Raw genomic sequence first — 22077 nt, 5'->3', positions numbered from 1 at the left:
CTTCGGCCGGCTGTGGCCGAGCGGTTCTAGGCGCTTCAGTCCGGAATTACGCTGCTGCTACGGTGGCAGGTTCGAATCCTGCCCCGGGCATGGATGTGTGTGGTGTCCTTAGGTTAGTTAGGTTTAAGCAGTGAAAGTCTAGGGGACTGATGATCTCGGATGTTAAGTCTCATAGTGCTTAGAGCCATTTGGACCTTCAGTTCGGCGAACAAAATTATCTAGAAGTTTTTTCAGGTGTGCTCTATGAAGCTTAAGCCACTAATTAATTAATAGAGCACTTACAGCTCTCAGATTCCAGGTATTTTGATTACTAAGTTTCATCCTATCTTCCAGAGATTCCTGACATCTCCTACTGGATCGAGAGATTTAACGGGTCAGGCGAGGCGCTGTACACTGCCTGAGAGTTCGCGAACCAGAAACGTACAGGGGTTTTACAAGAAGCACTGCAAGAGATATACGTATGCTTGAACATCAATCCAGCCAGCCAAGCCTGCAGATTGCGCTGTTGTACGAGGTGCATTCAAGTTCTAAGGCCTCCGATTTTTTTTTTTCTCCGGACGGGAAAGAGATAGAAACATGCGCATTGTTTTAAAATGAGGCCGCGTTCATTGTCAGTACGTCTCAGAGATGGCAGCACCGTACGGCAGATGGAATTTTACCGCCAGCGGCGAGAATGAGAACTGTTCTAAATACTTAAAATGGCGACGTTTTCCTTACTTGAACAGCATGCGATCATTCGTTTTCTGAATTTGCGTGGTGTGAAACCAATTGAAATTCATCAACAGTTGAAGGAGACATGTGGTGATAGAGTTACGGATGTGTCGAAAGTGCGTTCGTGGGTGCGACAGTTTAATGAAGGCAGAACTCCGTGTGACAACAAACCGAAAGAACCTCGGGCTCGCACAAGCCGGTCTGACGACATGATCGAGAAAGTGGAGAGATTTGTTTTGGGGGATCGCCGAATGACTGTTGAACAGATCGCCTCCAGAGTTGGCATTTCTGTGGGTTCTGTGCACACAATCCTGCATGGCGACCTGAAAATACGAAAAGTGTCATCCAGGTGGGTGCCACGAATGTTGATGGACGACCACACGGCTGCCCGTGTGGCAAGTTGCCGAGCAATGTTGACGCACAACGACAGCATGAATGGGACTTTCTTTTCGTCGGTTGTGACAATGGATGAGACGTGGATGTCATTTTTCAATCCAGAAACAAAGCGCCAGTCAGCTCAATGGAAGCACACAGATTCACCGCCACCAAAAAAATTTCGGGTAACCGCCAGTGCTGAAAAAATGATGGTGTCCATGTTCCGGGACAGCGAGGGCGTAATCCTTACCCATTGCGTTCCAAAGGGCACTACGGTAACAGGTGCATCCTACGAAAATGTTTTGAAGAACAAATTCCTTCCTGCACTGCAACAAAAACGTCCGGGAAGGGCTGTGCGTGTGCTGTTTCACCAAGACAACGCACCCGCACATCGAGCTAACGTTACGCAACAGTTTCTTCGTGATAGCAACTTTGAAGTGATTCCTCATGCTCCCTACTCACCTGACCTGGCTCCTAGTGACTTTTGGCTATTTCCAACAATGAAAGACACTCTCCGTGGCCGCACATTCACCAGCCGTGCTGCTATTGCCTCAGCGATTTTCCAGTGGTCAAAACAGACTCCTAAAGAAGCCTTCGCCACTGCCATGGAATCATGGCGACAGCGTTGTGAAAAATGTATACGTCTGCAGGGCGATTACGTCGAGAAGTAACGCCAGTTTAATCGATTTCGGGTGAGTAGTTAATTAGAAAAAAAATCGGAGGCCTTAGAACTTGAATGCACCTCGTATTTCACCGCGATCGTCACCTGTGCGATGTCCTCAATACGTTGTCAGTCTTGATCAGGACAGTATTCTGTGTAGCTGTCAGTGCATTATATGGGAGCTAATTGAATTCGAACGTGGGCGAATTGTCGTATGTGGGTGCTTCCGTAACCAAGGCAGCCGAAGTATTCGACGTTTGGCACTGTATCGGAAATTTATATCGCATACAGAGAATGCTGAACTTGGTTAGTAATGATATCTGACAGACTTGTAGTTACTGCAGTATTCTCCTATGTGAACGCATTTTTAAATCTGGAATTTATATTTGTTTTCTGTCTGTAGCATTTAGTTTTAACGCCAGACTGATCCACGAGATATAAGAATGGAAAGCATGGAACTGTTCATTGACTTTACATGCGGCCACAACTTGCTAAGTGGTTTTTTTTTATTATTTTTTTTATGAACGGTACGACATACGTTGGCATAGGCAGCAACGGAAGGGATTTTAGCGTGCGGCGTCTTTGTTTAACTGCTGGCATCTGAATCTTAACAAGTGTACCCACTTGAGATTTCCAGAGGGCTCATTGTAGTACAGAGGGCTCGTGTGAGGGGAGAAACGACACGAGGGGCAGACACACATGTTGAGGGGTCTTCACAGACTGGGGAAATGCAGTCGTGAAGCGAGGGAAGGTTGCCACACGAAACAGAATCACCGTTCTCTCGCCGAGAATAAAAGTCTGGAATCCTGTCACCACGTAGCGTTTGACGACGGATTAGTTGTATTAAATATTCACGGTATATTTGCCGCGTTAACGCCTTATGAAGATCAAAGCTCTCCTTGGTGCAGTAAACTTTATTAAAACAACAATTAATATACGATCAGAAAGTATAACTTTAGACCAAACACCTGTATACACCATGATTTTCGCTAGGAAAGCAACTGACTGTCGACGAGGTAATGGAAACACACAGATGTGTTTAATAACCGTTTTACAACGCCATATAGAACATAAACGGCACAAGTACATAAATCTAGAAAAATTCGATGCCACATTGGGCGACCTCCGCGCCGGATGGGGATGAAATGTTGATGAAGACAACACAACACCCAGTTCCTGAGCAGAGAAAATCTCCGGCCCAGCCGGGAATCGAACCTGGGCCCGTAGGGCGGTAATCCGTACGCTGACCACTTCGCTATCGGGGCGGACAATGGCAAAATGTGACTGTCGGCAATCTACACACAAAACGTTGTCGCTGCTTTCTATATTCAGGGGGTTTACTACTCTCAGCTAACCGGCAGAACTGTAAAGCTGGTAGTTGGAGAACGACACCTGTTGGCCATCTCTCTCATATGGCTCTCTATCCCTGTATTATCATATACATTGACGCTACTGCTACAAACTACCAAGAATAAGTAAATTTATTGCCCTTTTGCAACACTGATCCTCTACACAGACGAAACCAGAATCGATGGCTCTCTATAGCCAGCTGTCATGCGAAAATACTCCCGAAGGTCTCACCTGCCGAAGGCGGTATTCATAGACTTCAAGGCAAGTGGCGAATCAAAAGTTTTAGTAAGAAAGCACTATTTGAATTTTGGGCAACGATGGTCTGATGTGTTTTATGCACTGAAAACAAGAGAATTTCGTGTATTATTACTATTTTTTAACAGCTTACCTTTTCGATACCCCATTTTCCGTGTTGGCCGCATTGTAGAGAAAATATAGATCTCAGCTAAACATAGAAAAAGAACTCAGAGTGTCTATACCTAATACTAAATTCTCCATCTAAATTCTGCTCTGCAAGCCAGAGGCTGGGGAGTCACTAATAGTTACAAAACTTGTTTTTAATTTAGTATTGGAAAGTTAATTATTAAATGCATTGTGGAATACTCGTACAGTTCTATTTATAAACACTACAAAACAGGATTTGAATTTTATATTATGCCAGAATGTATTTTGCATTTGTTTTCTTTTGGTAACTTAATAAATTTTGGAATTAATATTTTTTTCATTTCAATAAGCTCTCGCAAACGCCCCCTCCTCCTCACACACACACACACACACACACACACACACACACACACACACACACACACACACACACACACAAAATTTATATTTATCACGCCTCCATAGTGGGGAACGCACAGGGCTTTAGAAACGCTGCTGTACTCCAAGGAACATAGCAAGCTGTTTTGAGTTCCGGTCGTCTTAAGCATGGCGGTAGAGAGGGGAGAGAGAATCACAACTGCGATGTGTGGTAGGGAACTTAAATTTAGGCATTCACCTGATGACCAAGGGAAACCTCCAGAAAACCTTCTATTTTCACACAACAAATTTTTGTCGCCAACATACATTCCCTCCAGAGTCATGTGATTTTGTACTTCTTACCTACGAAAAATAATTGTTCCTCCTTTCGCGTATTTCGATTTGCATCCGAAGCAGCATCGATTATGCATCGTTGCTGTTACTAAATAATAAATGTGGGAAACAGTACAAACACGTATAGCATTACAGTTTTGGTATATTGCTCAAAATGTAAACAACAGTATGTTACCTAAAGTGACCTGACATTTCCCGTCTGATGTTGACGACACGTGCAGCACGCTATGCTGACTCCATAGATATTCCTACTCTATAACGCCACAGTCTACCATAATAGTTGCGACTATGGTCTGTGGTCGCGACAGTCTGCTTTTTCTGTTACAGCGACAGCAGCACGCAAAGTGGCCAGCAAGTGATGCTACTGAATAGAATATTGCATTAGTGCAAATACTATCGTTTATATTGATTTGTAACATAGTTCATACAATATGGAGCAATAAAAATCGACAATAACTAAAACGTGACAGCACATTTGTCATTCTTCTGTATTTTAAGGACCCTGGGAGTAATGAAACGGCACCTTACAGGACATTTTATTTCCTATTCTCTTGCAACTTGCAAATATTTGCTGAGGAATGTCGTTCTCCTTTAACAATAAAAAAATTGCTAGTAAACACCTGAAGACTTGACCTTCCACATATGTCTACCCAGCAACGCGAAGTTTTGTTCGCTACATTTTCATCAAATCAGTGAATGTGAAACGTGGGAAACCTGTGAAGAACGAAGTATCAAAATTATTTAATGTACAAAGTAAGCCATCATACTTGTAGCTAAAATGAAAGCCACTCAGACGTGATAATAAAACATAAAAGGAAAAAACTGTTTCGCAGCGCAGAGAAAGCCCAGTCCGCAATAGTTGCTGCATCTGAACCTTCAACAGCAATAATCTTCAACATATTCACTTTTGAAGCAAAAGTGATTACATTTAGAACAATATTCATGAATCAGAAAGTAGAGTGAAGTGTAAGAATGGACGAATCATTAAACTCGGTAACAAATTTTTGTGTGTCAAGAAAATCCGTATCATAATAAGAACCAACAACAGGAATTTACGCTTCTCAAGCATGAAACGTGTGTTTATATTCTCTTACCTTCAGTGGTGTAACCTGCAATTACGCAGGTATTCTAAAGTATTTCTTCATGAGTAAGTTTTAGTTTATGTCATTGTATCAGTAAGATTGGCTGTTTTTACATTTTTTTTTCAAAATAATTTACGCCCCTTGATAATTTACTAATGTATGGAACGCAAAACATAACAGCTATTACGATGCACGTAACTGACTGCTTTCTGACCACTTGAAGCGCTAGTGTCGCTCCAACTGTCAAACGGTAACAATTTTCCCACCAGAGACTGCGCGACTGTACGTATTAGACTGCGATAACGTTACCGCGTCATTTACATATGTGTGATTCCGTTACTAATTCGACAGTCAATTACTTTCCAAACGAAGACATTAGTGGATATTGCCGACAGCAAAATTAACGTGATAGGCACACAGAGAGCATTTAACACAGCATGGGAACCTGCTCCTGAATTTAGTACCAAGACAATCTGTGGAGATATCTAATTAAATGTATCCTGTTGCTTTAACAATATATAAATTTCACTCTGTGTGTTGTCTAAACCTTCAGAATGGCACTGAAGCTGGAAGAAGATAACCATTTTGTTTACTGCGAGTGTCCTGTACAAGATAAAAGAATCTTACCGAAAGCAAAGTACTACTATTTCCACGATTGACTGTGCGGCGTTCTGGAGGAATTTCTTTTGATGAGCGTTTGGTAACCATGCAACCAGTACCTTCTATGTAAGGGATCGTGATTACTCAACTTTTTTAATGACAGAATGGTATATAGAAGCTGACTACAGATCGTAGTAACTCACGATAGTAGCTCATAGCAGATATCATCTTTTTAAATTGTTGGGTGAGGAAAGGGAAATGATAGTGCAAATACACCAATTTTTTCTGAAGCGAATTTGCGACATTATACGGCGATACGATGACATCAATAAGATAAAGATACACTTAAGCAGTATTCTACGATGGATCTTTCGAGCGTTCCATAACCAATCTCCTTAATTGACTGAATGCAGTTCAGTCCACAAAGGTAGTCGCTTATAAAAAATCTCGTGTGACCCATTCTAGAATATTGCTCAACTATGTGCGACTCATAGCAAAGAAGACCACCAAAAAATGCATTTCCTGGAGTCTATGATGCTGATTATCACACTGTGCATCAGAATCTCTGCATTATCATTGAGCAGCATGTGACGAAACCTGCTGAGTTTGGCTATTTACTAACCCAAACTAGGGTCACTACACATTTTGAGGAAGTATTGAAAAGTCATGCTTTTCCAAAAAACGTATTTTAATTTGCTCCTAAGTACGGTACCCTCTTTCAGAATATGTACCTGCCTCTCACCTTTCGCCTCTTAGTGAAGGTTTCACAGTATATCCCCCAAAACAGGCTGCACTGAACCACCCGTTACGAAGACTCAGCTGATAACAACGAGCGATTTATTTTGCTGTAAGAAGCAATATCGTAGAAATGAGTGGATCGTAGGCTCTTTACGAAACATATTTCGGTTGTCCTGCTACGAGGCTTGTTGACACGGCGCAATAATATCTCGCTCAGTCACATCTTTTGTGCCTCCTTACACATTCTTTCGAAAAGTGCAAGAAGGCACTGTGCAGCAGAGTATTCTCGTCATTGTCCAAACTTCCTCAATAGTGATTGTGATGATGTGATCACCCGTTGCGAAGAAAATGCGCAGCTTTCTTTTGTCGATGCGCCTTGTTGGCTTGGCTTTTGTTTCACGACGACCGCCAGCATGACTTAGGCACGCGAATGCCATTTCGCCTGTCAGACTGGTTATGTCATCGGTTACGAAACTGCTTATCGATTTGGACTAGTAGAATGTATCAAGCATCTCTCGATAAAACTCTCAAATCTTGGAACTATAAAATTTCATTTTATGTCGGAGGTATTACAGTTCATATCGTATTCAACAACAAAGATAAAACAGATTAATTGAATAATAGTGATGTGAAATTTTCCTAGCGTATGGATTTTTCCGTGAAAATACGTCCGAAATGTCATGGAACGAGTAATCGTGGTATTTATAGAACAACTAGTATTGATTGTAATAAACTGTATATTGGTCACACAAGCAGATCTATAGCAGCTAGACTGGCTAGCATGAACGTAGTTGGGGATTACACAAATCATACTCGATTTTTTCAGAACATGTACTGAAGGAAGGTCATCGATACTAAGTCATCACTGAAGTGTTTCAAACGGCTAGTAAAGGGAAGAAACTTAATGTCTCAAAAGCGCTTCAGATAAATTAGCATTTAGCTTAGTACCTCACTTGGTTCTAAATGGTCAGTTACAGCTGAGCACATCCCATCTCTTTAGCTTCACATGATCCAACCAACCAGCCACACGGCCTCGGACCTCAATCCCAGTGATCACCTGCATCTCCACAAACTTGAACGCTACCACAATAAGATTGTCATTATTGTTTTTCCTTATAATCTTCAGTATCACTTTCATACAACTTGCATATTTTAATAGTGTGTGTTTTCGTTGTTTACTGCGTTTGTTACTATCCAATCTGCAAACTGTAATTTAAAATGTTTGGTGCATAACAAGAGTGAGAAGCTTTCGGTTTGACGCCCTCTTTTCTAATTTCGTGACCAAAGATTCTGTGTTGATAGTATCTTTGTTTCTAATGCTTAGTTTCCTAACACTAATCTCTTCTGCACGCTAGTCAGTTATTTCCTAACATTGGCCCAATAATCCGAAAACTGGTCCGAAATGAACAAGTGTTGGCAGAACAAAAGCTCAGTTTATTATTCAACCTTAAACGTGAAGTTGTTCAACAAAGACGTGACTGAAGAATCCATTGGTATGGAAACTCTAAACTTTATTCGGTATGGTATCCTCCAACTGTAAGCCCTCGTGACTTAAAGAGAACTGTGTGGCGTGCTAGAGAGGGCTGAAGCTCTGTTCAGTCTCACTCTGAATAAAATGGTTCAAATGGCTCTGGGCACTATGGGACTCAACTTCTGAGGTCATCAGTCCCCTAGAACTTAGAACTACTTAAACCTAACTAACCTAAGGACATCACACACATCCATGCCCGAGGCAGGATTCGAACCTGCGACCGTAGCGCTCGCACGGTTCCAGACTGTAGCGCCTAGAACCGCTCGGCCATCCCGGCCGGCCACTCTGAATACGAAACGCTTATTCTTCCTGAGCTGCTGCTGTCAGTCTGCGAGAACGACCGTAATTTCCAAGGTAATGCCTTTCGTGTGTGATGGTTCTGGTCACGGAATGGGAAGGTCCAGATACAATGTGCAGTTGCTCATCGCACTCGTTCCAAATTCCCATTCTCAAATAATAAAAATGAATAACACGAAAATGCTCTCGTTCCAGTTGCATGGCGCGACAGCCTTTGAATAACGTGCGTGTCCCGTATAATGGCGTGACTCCCACAGCTGTCAACCGTGGCTCGTTAGTGAAACTCCGAACAATACAGTACAATACAATGAATGCTACCACGTGCATTTCTCGGAAGTTCAGCACTAGAATAAAACTAAGTGCTTTTCAAAACGATTTTGTTACGTCCATGTACACACTGATCAACCGAATCTTTAACACCACCACGAGAGTGGTTGCCATTTGATTCCGTTGTGGGTGCGTGACGCGCTAAAGGTCCGTCTATACACGACGTCGGCAATGTTACTGATGGAACAGACGGTTGCAGGTGTTGTCAAGGCATGGACGAGGTGTTGGCGGTGTTGTCCAACAAGGATGGAGAATTTTCGTATGGCTGGGACATATGGAAAAATCTATTTTTATGGAATTGATGGCTTAACACACAGCTGGTTTGGATTATTCTTTACTTAGCAAAAAAGGTGTGCTGAATAATTCAGTCGGTGTTGGAAGGGCAGAAAATTTTAGTGACTTGGGAGAAGTCACAAAGGGAGTCCAACAAAGTTCAGTTTTGGGTCCACTCCTCTTCCTTACAAATGTGAATGACCTTCCACTTAACAATCGACCAAAGAATTAGTACTTTTTTCAGGCGATACTAGGTTTATAACAACTCTCATTAGAGAGAAAGTGGTTCCCACCAATCTGGTATTGTCAGTATAGGATGTAATCAGGACATTTTGTACTTTTTTGTATGTGACGTAGTATTGGAAACTTTGTAATTGTGATTAATTAGTGCATAAACTATAAATTATTACTTTCTTTGCATAAAATGTAGAGTAGTGAAATTTACAATGGCTTAATAACAATGTAACATTTTCTCCTCCTCAGCGTTCTAGTAAAAACAACAATATCAGAAATTGAGCCCGTCTTGATGCAAAAACCTTGTTATTCGTTTATTTCTTTATTTTCCCAAACTAGTTTCGGCGACAAAAATCACCATCATCAGTGGGTTTTTAAATCTAAAACATGCAGAAAATAGCATGGTTATACAAACATAGTGGCACATTATTACATTTTTACTATTCGTTTTTTGTGAAATATAGTTTTGTATGGATACTTTCATACTACCTTATTTATTGTATGTTACAGCACGTTTTTAAGAATTATTGTCGCTGTTTGTGACATTTTCTGTGCGTTTTTTAAGAGGAGAATAGAAGCTTTCGAAATGTGGTGCTACAGAAGAGTGCTGAAGATTAGATGAGTAGATAACGTAACTAATGAGGAAGTATTGAATAGAATTGGGGAGAAGAGGAGTTTGTGGCACAACTTGACTAGAAGAAGGGATCGGTTGGTAGGACATGTTCTGAGGCATCAAGGGATCAGCAATTTAGTACTGGAAGGTAGGGTGGAGGGTAAAAATCGTAGAGGGAGACCAAGAGATGAATTCACTAAGCAGATTCAGAAGGATGTAGGCTGCAGTAGGTACTGGGAGATGAAGAAGCTTGCACAGGATAGAGAAGCAAGGAGAGCTGCATCAAACCAGTCTCAGGACTGAAGACCACAACAACAAAAACAACATGGATACTTTCATACTACCTTATTTATTGTGTGTTACAGCACGTTTTTGAGAATTATTGTCGCTGTTTGTGACATTTTCTGTGCATTTTTTTTTTTTTTTTTTTGCCGTTTTTACTCAGCGAACAACATGTCATCTGCAACTGTATGAGCGGCTGTTAGTAAACAAAATACTGAAAGGTGAACTTTGTATGTCATCAATATACACTTGGGGTTGCGGTCGGGTTGTGGAATCCAGTTATTTGGTGTGTACTGCGCTGTTACTTAGCTATTCGTGTACTCACGTTCGTTGGATGGTATGTAGCTGATTCTATACACATAAAAACAAAATAACTGGATTCCACAACACTACTGCAATCCCAAGTTTATATTGCTGACATACGAAGTTCGCCTTTCAGTATTTTGGTTACTAACAGCCTGTTAAGTCCCATAGTGCTCAGAGCCATACTAACAGCCGCTCCCACAGTTGCAGATGACATGATGTCCGCTGAGTAAAAACGGCAAAAAAAAGCGCACAGAAAATATGTCGGAAACAGCGACAATAATTCTCAAAAACATACTGTAACATACAGTAAATAAGGTAGTATGAAAGTATCCATAGAAAACTATATTTCAAAAAAACGAATAGGAAAAATGTAATAATGTGCCATTGCGTTTGTATAACCAAGCTATTTTCTGCATGTTTTAGATTTAAAAACCCACTGATGATGGGCTATTTGTCGCCGAAACTAGTTTGGGAAAATAAAGAAATAAACGAATAACAAGGTGTTTTGCATCAAGGCGGACTCAGTTTCTGATATTGTTGTTTTCTATGCAAACACGGGCCGAATGGAAAAGCCAAGATAAAATTACAGCGTTCTAGTATTAAGAGGGCCACAGGACAATTAGGGCTTCAAAAAGAGATTCTCGAATTCTCGGTCCAAATTCATAGTTAGTTCTTCTTAACTATGCTCAGGTTGGTGTGAAAAAAGGCTCTATGAGCGTCGCACACGAGGACATTATCACACATGAATACACACTGAGGTGACAAAGGTCATGGGATATGGACATATACAGAAGGCGTTAGTATCGCGTAAACAAGATATAAAAAGGCAATGCAGTGGTAGAGCTGTCATTTGTACTCAGGTGATTCGTGTGAAAAGGTTCCCCGCGTGGTTATGGCCGCACGACAGGAATTATCGGACTCTGAACGCGGAATGGTAGTTGGAGCTAGACGCATTCAGTTTCGGAAATCGTTGGGGAATTCAATATTCTGAGATCCACAGTGTCAAAAGTGTGCCGAGAATACCAAATTTCAGGCATTACCTCTCACCACGGTCAACCCAGTGGTCGACAGTCTTCGCTTACGACCGAGAGCAGCAGTGTTTGGGTAGAGTTGAGTGCTAACGGACAAGCAACACAGCGTCCGTATCGGTTAGAATAGCGCGGCGAAATTTGGCGTTAATGGGCAGCAGACGACCGACTCAAGTGCCTTTACTAACAGCGCGATGTCGCCAGCCGTGCCTCTCCTGGGCTCGTGACCATATCGGTTGGACCCTAGACTACTGGAAAGCCGTGGTCTGATCATTCCAGTTGGTGAGACGTGATGGTAGTGTTAGTGTGTGGCACAGATTCCACGAAGCCATGGACCCAAGTTCTCAACAGGCCACTGTGCAAGTTGGCGGTGGCTCCGCAATGGTGTGGGCTGTGTTTACATTGGATTCACAAGGTTCAAGTGGCTCTGACAAGGGAACCTCCCCATCGCACCCCCCTCAGATATAGTTATAAGTTGACACAGTGCATAGGCCTTGAAAAACTGAACACAGATCAATCGAGAAAACAGGAAGAAGTTATGTGGAACTATGAAAAAATAAGCAAAATATACAAACTGCGTAGTCCATGCGCAAGATAGGCAACATCAAGAAGAGTATGAGCTCAGGAGCGCCTTGGTCCCGTGGTTAGCGTGAGCAGCTGCGAAGCCAGAGATCCTTCGTTCAAGTTTTCCCTCGAGTGAAAAGTTTACTTTCTTTATTTTCGCAAAGTTATGATCTGTCCGTTCGTTCATTGACGTCTCTGTTCACTGTAATAAGTTTAGTGTCTGTGTTTTGTGACGGCACCGCAAAACCGTGCGATTAGTATACGAAAGGACGTGCCTCTCCAATGGGAACCGAAAACATTTGATCGCAGGGTCATAGGTCAACCGATTCCTCCACAAGAAAACACGTCTGATATATTCTATACGACACTGGTGACGGCATGTGCGTCACATGACAGGAATATGTTGTCGACCTAACTAACTTGTACACTTAGCGAATGGGTAAAAAGATTCTTCTACCTTGCCCGATTTAGGTTTTCTTGTGAATGTGATAATCACTCCCAAAAAAGTGATGAAAACATAAGAGTTTGTCACATAAAATGCAACAAATGAATGCAACAGTTTCACAGTCGCACAGTTTTCCCTGTGCTCTGTCAAAACATGTTTTTAACGTTTTCAAATTTTTCCGTGAACAGAGACGTCAGTGAACGAACGGACAGATCATAACTTTGCGAAAATAAAGAAAGAAAACTTTTACCTCGAGAGAAGACTTGAACCAAGTACCTCTCGCTTCGCAGCTACTGACGCTAACCACGGGACCACGGCGCTCCTGAGCTCACACTATCCTTGATGTTGGATATGTTGCGCATCGACTACTCAGTTTGTATATTTTGCTTATTTTTTCATAGTTCCACACAACTTCTTCCTGTTTTCCCGATTGATCTGTGTTCAGTTTTTCAAGGCCTATCCACTGTGCCAACTTATAACTAAATCTGAGGGGGGTGCGATGGGGAGGTTCTCTTGTGAGCACTATGGGACTTAACATCTGAGGTCATCAGTCCCCTAGAACTTAGAACTACTTAAACCTAACTAACCTAAGGACATCACACACATCCATGCCCGAGGAAGGATTCGAATCTGCGACCGTAGCGGTAGTGCGGTTCCAGACTGTAGCGGCCGGCGATGGACAAGGTGTTGTGACCAAACTGAACCGATCATTGACAGTATATGGTTATGTTCGATCATTTGGAGACGATTTGTAGCCATTCATGGACATAATATCCCCAACCAACGATGGAATTTTTAACGAAGGATGCCATGTGAGTGGGCCACAGTTGTTCGAAGAACATTCTGAACAATTCGAGCGAATGATTTGGTCGCCCATCGAACATTTATAGGACACAATCGAGAGGTCAGTTCGTGCACAAGATCCTGCACAGGCAACATTTTCGCAATTATGGACATTATAAAGGCAGCACGGCTCAGTATTTCTGCAGGGGACTTTCAACGACTTGTTGAGTTCCGGCCACGCTGAGTTGCTGCACGACGACATTGAGAATGAGGTCCGACACGATCTTGGGAAGTATCGCATGACTTTTGTCACCTCACTGTACGTAGCCTGAAAGCTTCTTTGATTTATGTTGTAACGAAAATTTTCATTTTTCGAAATTAATTAGTGGTGTTGGGGTATTGTGCAAAATTTCAAATTGTTACAAAAGTTGATTACACAGTTTCCAAGAATGTTTGTTACACGTCAAATTTTATATGAAAAATATTTCTGTATCATCTTGTCGAAGATACTGCCTCTGAACCTAATATGCCAAATTACCTTTTGGGGTGTGTTTTGCCCCTTAAAAGTGTAATTGGGCAAAAACAAAAAAAAATTGCATTATTTTGGCCCTTCTACATACCCATTAAGGGGAGGTTTACTATCTTTGTCCCGAAAAAAGTATGTTCTTTGATAATTTTTTTCTCGAAATGTGTTCTAGACATCAATTTCAAATTTGGTCAAAATGTTTACTGATATTTCCTCTACCAACTGGAATTTTTTCAACCGGAAATGTCGAAAAACAAAGGCGGAAGTGCCGTCGGAACGAAACAAAATTTCGATGTAGACCTCCACGCGCGTTACTCACAGGTCAACCGGCTCGTCTGAAATCAAAATTGAGTTCACGTTAGCGAAGTACATACGATTCTTTAAGAGTTGGACCTCGCTCAAGTTATTTGGACCATAGGAAACAAAATGGCGGCCATTTGAAAAAATAGGGTTTTTTCATCGATTTTTCGCGTTCGTCGGCCAAGTAAAAATATGTATAGTTGATGGATCGGAATAAAAGTGGTACACCTCCTAGACAATTTAGTTAGCTTTGTCAGAAACCAATCGATTCAGTAGATTTAAAGTTACCATACTGCGCGATAAAAAAAAAGTCATGTTGAGAAAAACGCGTTTAAAGTTTTGACTACATAGAAATGCAATATTATGCAACTTCAGTTCAATCTGATATTCCTGGTCCATAAACTAGTCCTTCCTCATAGAGGGTGTTCTGCTCGATCTGGGCCATCCTGCGCTGCTCCAGAGCCGCTCGTACGGTCGGTGACAAGCGGTTTTCGCCTACTTGAATTCGGTGGTCGTCCGAATGCTTAGCGAACTGCATCGAATAGAGTCCCAGGGTGACGTCCATCGTTATCATGGTCTTCAGAATTGCTGAATACCCTTCGTTGAAGCTGCTCACTGCCAGGAAAGTCAGTCTCCACAGTCTTCGCACCAGAATGCAAATGCTTGAGGGCTAACTTCCAAACACACGCGTTCAAACTTTCATTTGAATTTTGTGTGTTTCCTCCCAAGCACCGGTGCAATAACTCGTCCTCCGGAAGAAGAAAAAAAACTGATGCGTGAAAAAGGCCGGTTTCAGGCAGGTGCTTTTTTTTGTCCAACCGCGATAACAAACATTTTCGTTCCGTATTCGGAAAAACCGTTTCAGGGGAGGATTCTAAACACTTTTACGGATCCAGAAATGGAATTAAAAAAAAAACGGTTTTTTGAACCAAAAGATAGTAAACCTCCCCTTAAGTTCCGTCAAGATCGTTTATTTACATTTGGGAATGTTTCCTTGTTAGTGCTAACCAAACGAATGCAGGGAGAGTCGATAGCTTAGCATGTGAAAGTGGAACTACGAATCTAAAAGTAGGGATCCCAGAGTGAAAAATAAAGCGTATTACTTGAAATATGTGTTTTTTGAAAGTATCATTTCTTTATAAGCATGATATTCATTAGTGCTCCGTCTCCAGTGATGAAGTCGTCTCCTTTACGTTAACCCCTAAAAACTTCCTCGCTTTGTGCCTGTACGTTCGCCCGTCTTCCGTGTAGCAAGCACAGGAGGTCTAAGCGCTCTGGTTAGCGGTCTCTGCAGTGACACAGCGCAGCACCCAGAGGTGCGGGGGTGAGCGGCTAGCTCGGCCGTTGAAAGGACGCCTGCACACGTGACTTTGTGCGGCTGCGGCTACACGTGTGAGTTTTTCTATCGCTACCGTGGGCGCCGCTGTTGCTCAAGGTAAACGGGACGACTGGCGCCATGTAGGGATGGGAAAAACCGGTACCGATATTTGAGTTCTGAATAACCGGTAGTTTTCGCATTGGTTTGGTCTCGTTTATAACAAGTGTTGTTTATATTTTACTGAGAAGCCGAAATATCAGTTAGCCATAGCAGCAGTGCTAAAATTTTTGTATTTTAAATAAACCTTTTTTTTAAAAAAAAAGGTCGTTTTATTCGTAAAATTTTCATTGCTTTGAAATATTGCGTTATTACAGAAAATGGGAAAAGCGATTAGTGCTGTTTTTATAACAATCTCGAAGGAAACTAACAACAAACACATGGCATAAGAGTGGGTACAGCATTGCTGAGGCAGTGATGTACGTATTACCATGTGCTGGGGTCTATTAGATAGCGCGAATGTACATGCAGTGTGCCACACTTGACCCCATCTGCTCTCTACTGTAATTTCTCCCTCTTGTCATCGGACATTAGTTGTATTACACAATGGCTCCGTTCTTAGTCCGGAAGTATTTTATAAAGTGCGACATCAGTGAAGTACAATGTCCCATTTGCTTTAAAAGATTGAGAACGGCCGGCAGCTGTGGCCTAGCGGTTATAGGCGCTTCAGTCCGGAACCGCGCTGCTGATACGGTCGTAGTTTCGAATCCTGCCTTGGGCATGGATGTCTGTAGTGTCCTTAGGTTAGTTAGGTTTAAGTAGTTCTAAGTTCAAATGGCTCTGAGCGCTATGGGACTTAACATCTGTGGTCATCAGTCCCCTAGAACTTAGAACTACTTAAACCTAACTAACCTAAGGACATCACACACATCCATGCCCGAGACAGGATTCGAACCTGCGACCGTAGCAGTCGCGCGGTTCCGGACTGAGCGCCTAGAACCGCTAGACCACCGCGGCCGGCGTAGTTCTAAGTCTCGGGGACTAATGGCCTCAAATGTTAAGCCCCATAGTGCTTAGAGCCATTTGAACCATTTGATTGAGAACGGGAGGAACCACAATAAGCATTGCATGGGGGCTATTATTATATATAATGCAAATATTTTTTGTATCTGTCAGTCCGATTACGCAAGTCTCGTAAACGGCTGGCCCTGACTAGTATTATTACGCAATCTGACTCCATGAAACAACAACAAAGAATGAAATGAAAATTTCAGTTAATACAATTAATTAATTAAGTCCCCAGCAACTATAAAACCTACGAAACCAACAAAGCACAAGTGTAGCTGTTCTGTATGTGGTAGTATGATTCAACGCACATCTGGCACGGTTCTTCTTCAACAAGACAAGAATTTTTAAATAGCAATTATACTGACGTGATAAAAGAAAATTAGAAATACTATAATTGCGCAAGAAAATCAGAATTACACTCAAATACAAGAACACACGTCAGATGCTTTGTTGACTGAACCTGTGATGACACACTATTCAGGACACTGAAAGAATAAAAGAAAAAAAGAAAATACCTCCATATATATTGACGAAATGCACTCTGATCATTACAATATCTCCATTAGAATAACATCTGCTATCTCTCCCATCAAATAACTGCATAAAACATGGGGAACAAACACTCCCTACTACCACATATCCACTCCGAGTTCACGACAAACAGTGTCCACCACAACCTCTCGGCAAGAACTGCTTGCCGCTACGTCTCAATAATCACTGCCAGTGGAGGCGGCGGAACAATACTCTCTGGCGCGATCTTTGGCGCTGTGGCTCAGTGTAGCCACCTTTCAGCATGTGACACAACATAAAGAGAGAAATTAAAACTTAACAGTTCAATTGTAGTATACTATAAATACAGAAACCACCAGACCTGTTGCTTGTGTCTGCATAATATGCCTTTATTTGCCTGTAGCCTTTGAGTGCGGACAAATTAACACGAAAAATAGAGTTCTCTCACCTCAGTTTTCAGCCCTTACCACTGAATATTGGCAATGCCCAAATAGTGGTATGATCCTCGTTTACAATATGATTTTTGAGCAGATCTTCAAAAAATTAGAATCAGTACAAGAATACTGGTGTTTTTTATTTTTAATATTCAACCAGTTATCGGTTTTCGAGAAAAGCAGCGAACGGTAGATGGACTAAGTGTTTTTTATTTGTCTGTTTAATATTTTGATTCTGTGTACCTTCAAAGTGAGGAGGTAAAAATTTTTCAATCTTTGTTACATTTCTAGGTTAATTACAGAAACTAATAAGAATGAAAAACTGAAAAACGGTCATTTCAGAAACCGATTATTTTGAGCGGTTTTAACACTGAGGTTAAACTGGCGTTGAAAAAAACCGATATAACCGAAAACCGGTTGTTTTCAGTGATAACCGCCATCCCCAGTGCCCAGTGCCCACAGCTGCAATCGACCCACACGCATGACGACAAATGTGCATTTATCTTATCAGAAGTGTATGGACACTCCTATGCAATGCGGAGTTGACCAGTAGATGTCACGAGAGATGGGTCCGCTAGTGGAAAAAGAGGTGGGGATTATTGCCAACAGAGGAGCAGTAACAGCAGAAAGTGTTGCTCAGGAGAGCTCGTGGTCTTGCGGTAGCGTTCTCTCTTCCCGCGCACGGGGTCCCGGGTTCGATTCCCGGCGGGGTCTGGGCTATTCTCTGCCTCGATATGACTGGGTGTTGTGTGCCTATCATCACCATTGACTGGCAAGTCGCCAAAGTGGCGTCAGTTAAAAAGGACTTGCAATTTCGGCGGCCGAACACCCCGCATGGGGTCTCCCGGCCAACAATGCCGTATGATCATTTCATTTCATTTCATTTCAGGAGAGCTCAGCGCCTTCGAATGTCGACTATTAACTGGATGTCACGAGAGTAACAGATCCATCAGGAAGATTTCAGCCTTCCTAAATCTGCCCAAGTCGACTGCTGATGACGTGATTGTGAAGTAGAAACGCGAAGGAACAACCACAGACCAGGCAGATCTCGTGCACTGGCGAACAGGGACTCACGAGCGTGGCAGAGAATGCTTGTGAGAGAACCGCACGAAATTAGCGGAACGAATCACTCGTGAGTTGCAAACTGCTACCATCAGTCCACCTAGTACAATGACGTGTAGTAAAACGTAACCACTTTGTTCGGCCACGTAAAAATACAATATGTTTCAAAAAGAATACACGTATTTCGAATGCATATATTTATTAAACTTTAAGACATACGAATATCAAACTTTACACACACATTTAGGAACCTCTCAAGTTCAGATTACAGATACTCAAATTCATCCCATACTCGGGCAAGCATGTCCTTCGTCACTGATGTTATGGCAGTACGCATCCAGTTCGTCAACTCTTCCAGGTTCTGTGGTAGTGGTGGTGTATAAACATTGTCTTTAACGAAACCCCACAGGAAGAAGTCAGAGGGTGTCAAGTCCGTGGAGCCCAGCTGAGACATGCTAAGTCGCCAGCTCCTTGACGACCAATCCAACGGTTCGGTAGAGTTTCATTCAGATATTCACGCATTTTTCGACTCCAGTGAGGTGGTGCCCCGTCTTGTTGAAAAATGAAGTTGTCTTCGTGCATCGGAAACAACCAGCTTTGTAACATAGCGAGATACTGCTGACAGTTAACCGTGTTTCCATCAGGGAAGAATAGGCCGTAAACAGATGATCGGGGTATCGCACAAAACACATTGACTTTGGGCGAATCTCGTACATGTTCAATGGCTGCATGTGGTTTCTGTAGGCCCCAAATACGAACATTGTGTTTGATAACTGATCACTAACATGGATCATCACTGAACACGATGCGTTGTGCGAAAGATCATTGTCAATAGCATCAAGAATCTTGTTACAAAATGCCACACGTTTGCGTTTGTCATCAGGACGTAGAGCTTGTAACAGCTGTAACTTGTATAGTTTCATAACCAACCGACTTCTCAAAACACGTCAAATTATTGTTGTAGGCAGTTGGTAACTCCCAACTGGCATGACGAGCTGATTTTGAAGGACTACGTTGGAAAGCAGTTTGAACTAGTGCAACGTATTCTTCAGGAACACGAGGGCGGCCAGGACTCTTTCCTTTACATACACATCCTGTATCTAGAAACTGTCGATACCATCTGCGAATGTTCCACCCATTGGGAGGATCAATTTGGTATCTCAACCTGAAACATCTTTGCGCTGTAATCACGGAATTGCACTTCGCAAACTCGAGAACACAAAATGATTTCTGATGCGGAGTAGCCATTTTAAACATATGAGGGTTACCAAGCAAAACATAAGACAACTGACATCTAGCGGCTATTAATATAAACTAGACTATGTATTCGTTTCTCCAATAGCCGAGCCGAGACGCAGAGATCGATAGTTTTGACAAAATAATACTTTGTAATACGTATATTCTTTTTGAAACACCCTGAGTATACTGAGATTCTTGTTGCTTATTGAATTGATGTATCTGTTCGCTATAGCTTGCTCCACTTGAAAATTAGGTCCAGGATTTCTCTTATGGTCGGCTATTTATGTAGTAGTTAATCAAAAATGGTTCAATTGCCTCTGAACACTATGGAACTTACAGTCTGAGGTCTTCAGTCCCCTAGAACTTAGAACTACTTAAACCTAACTAACCTACGGACATCAGACACATTCATGCCCGAGGTAGGATTCGAATCTGCGACAGTAGCAGTCGCGCGGTTCCGGACTGAAGCGCCTAGAACGCTCGGCCACTGCGGCCGGCAGTAGTTAATCCTTTTCTTTAGAATGATATAGTCGAAACATACAAATCTGTTTCATAACACTTTTGTTGCATCACAAGATTACGTCACGCGCAATTGAGCCTTACAAGATCTGTCATAAAACTGACTCTAGCTGTTGACCGCTGTGTTTATATCGATTCAGAGAATCGGAACATAGCTGTTTACGTTCTTTAACACAGTAAGTTTCATGATTTCAGTTAAAAGTTGTGCAGTTTTAGGAGGTTATTTGTAGAATTTAGATTAATAAATCGTTGTAAACACTCCGGAATAACAAACATGTCGAAAGAATATCGTTAACGTTGCCAAAACGCAGAAAATGTAGTTTTACAATAATACATAATTTACAAAACTAAATAACTTCTTAATTACTAATGGAGCTTATTACTGAAATTTTTCTTAAGTATTTTCATTAATCTGAACAGTAGTAACATAGTTTTTTTCAGTGCCAATCTCATAAGCGTGAGTTTCACCAAGTGTTTACATTCTTTTGATACATATTTGAATAAAACTTGTATTTCATAGAAATTTTAGTATAATTCATCATAACTATGCTCAAAGTACCACAATTTTATCATTTAGCCAATTAATAAGATTAACATAATGTGCTAATTAAGATTCACTACATGGCGTATACATCGCGAAGTGGTATCGAACAGTTCAGTTGCCCGGGAATCACTGCTTCCATTAAGGTTCAGTTTATTCTGTTCCTTTACAGGAGGGAGTCAGAAAGGTAGCGGGTTGACTAGAAGCGAGTGATACGGAGTAATGAACCGCGCTATACCCTGAGGAAAGCCGATGGAAGGGTTTGGGTTTGGCAAATGTCTGGAGAAATTCATCTGCCACCATACACAGCGGACTTTGTCATAAAGTAGAATTTATGTAACATCTCTCGAATGGACTGGCCTGCCGACAGTCCCGACCTGAAGCCAATAGAACACTATTCGAATGAGTTAAATCGTCGACTTCGGTCCGGATCTTAGCTTTCAACACTACTACCTTCTCTGGTTTCTGCTCTGGAAGAAAAATGGGCTACCATTCCTTCACAGACATTCAGACACCTCAATGAAAGTGTCCCCAGTCCAGTTGAAAAAGTCTAAAGGTGAAGGGTGGAGTCAATCCATATTAAAGCCCACTACGAATAGTGTATCCTCTGTCAAATGAAATAGTTCATATTCTGTGTGACCAGTCTCTCCTCATGTACAGGGCAGACATCCCATAGTAATGTTCAGTAAAAATAGTGTATATTCTCTGCGAAATGAGATAGTTCCTATTCTCTGTGACCGATTTCACGGGGCGAACACTAGCTCTGCAACTTAGAAAATATAGACAAATGGCCCACTAAACCCACCACTCGAAAACCACAACTTGCATTTCAGGTAGAAGAGTGAGTTTTCCGTCAAACAGGTGCGTCCAGCAACGCCACTTTGTGGCCTTGCAACTTGCAGCTGGTGGCGGAAATACGTGTAGCACGGTTGAATGTAGAGCCGAGAAGGAATTAAGCTGCTGAAAAGTGCTGTAGGACAGTGACACCGAAGACGGCGAACAGCGCAAATCGAATGTGCTGTGGTAACAGCGGTACACTACTATGCTACCAGACATTATGGCAAAGTGGAATGTAATGCAGTACAGGACTGGAGCTCGAACGAGAACATCTGCATTGCGAATTTTCTTTGCATCTAGGAAGTGATCACAATTTGTCTAGGTGCGTGGAAAATCACTCTTATGATCCATATTCAGTACAAGAGAGAGGAAATCGGCAACAAATGTAAGAAAAAAGAATGGAAACGGATGTGGAAATGGGAAGTGGCTTC

The sequence above is a fragment of the Schistocerca cancellata genome, chromosome 7 (assembly GCF_023864275.1).
Source record: "Schistocerca cancellata isolate TAMUIC-IGC-003103 chromosome 7, iqSchCanc2.1, whole genome shotgun sequence".
NCBI lineage: Eukaryota > Metazoa > Arthropoda > Insecta > Orthoptera > Acrididae > Schistocerca > Schistocerca cancellata.
Note: the sequence above shows the minus strand (reverse complement) of the source record.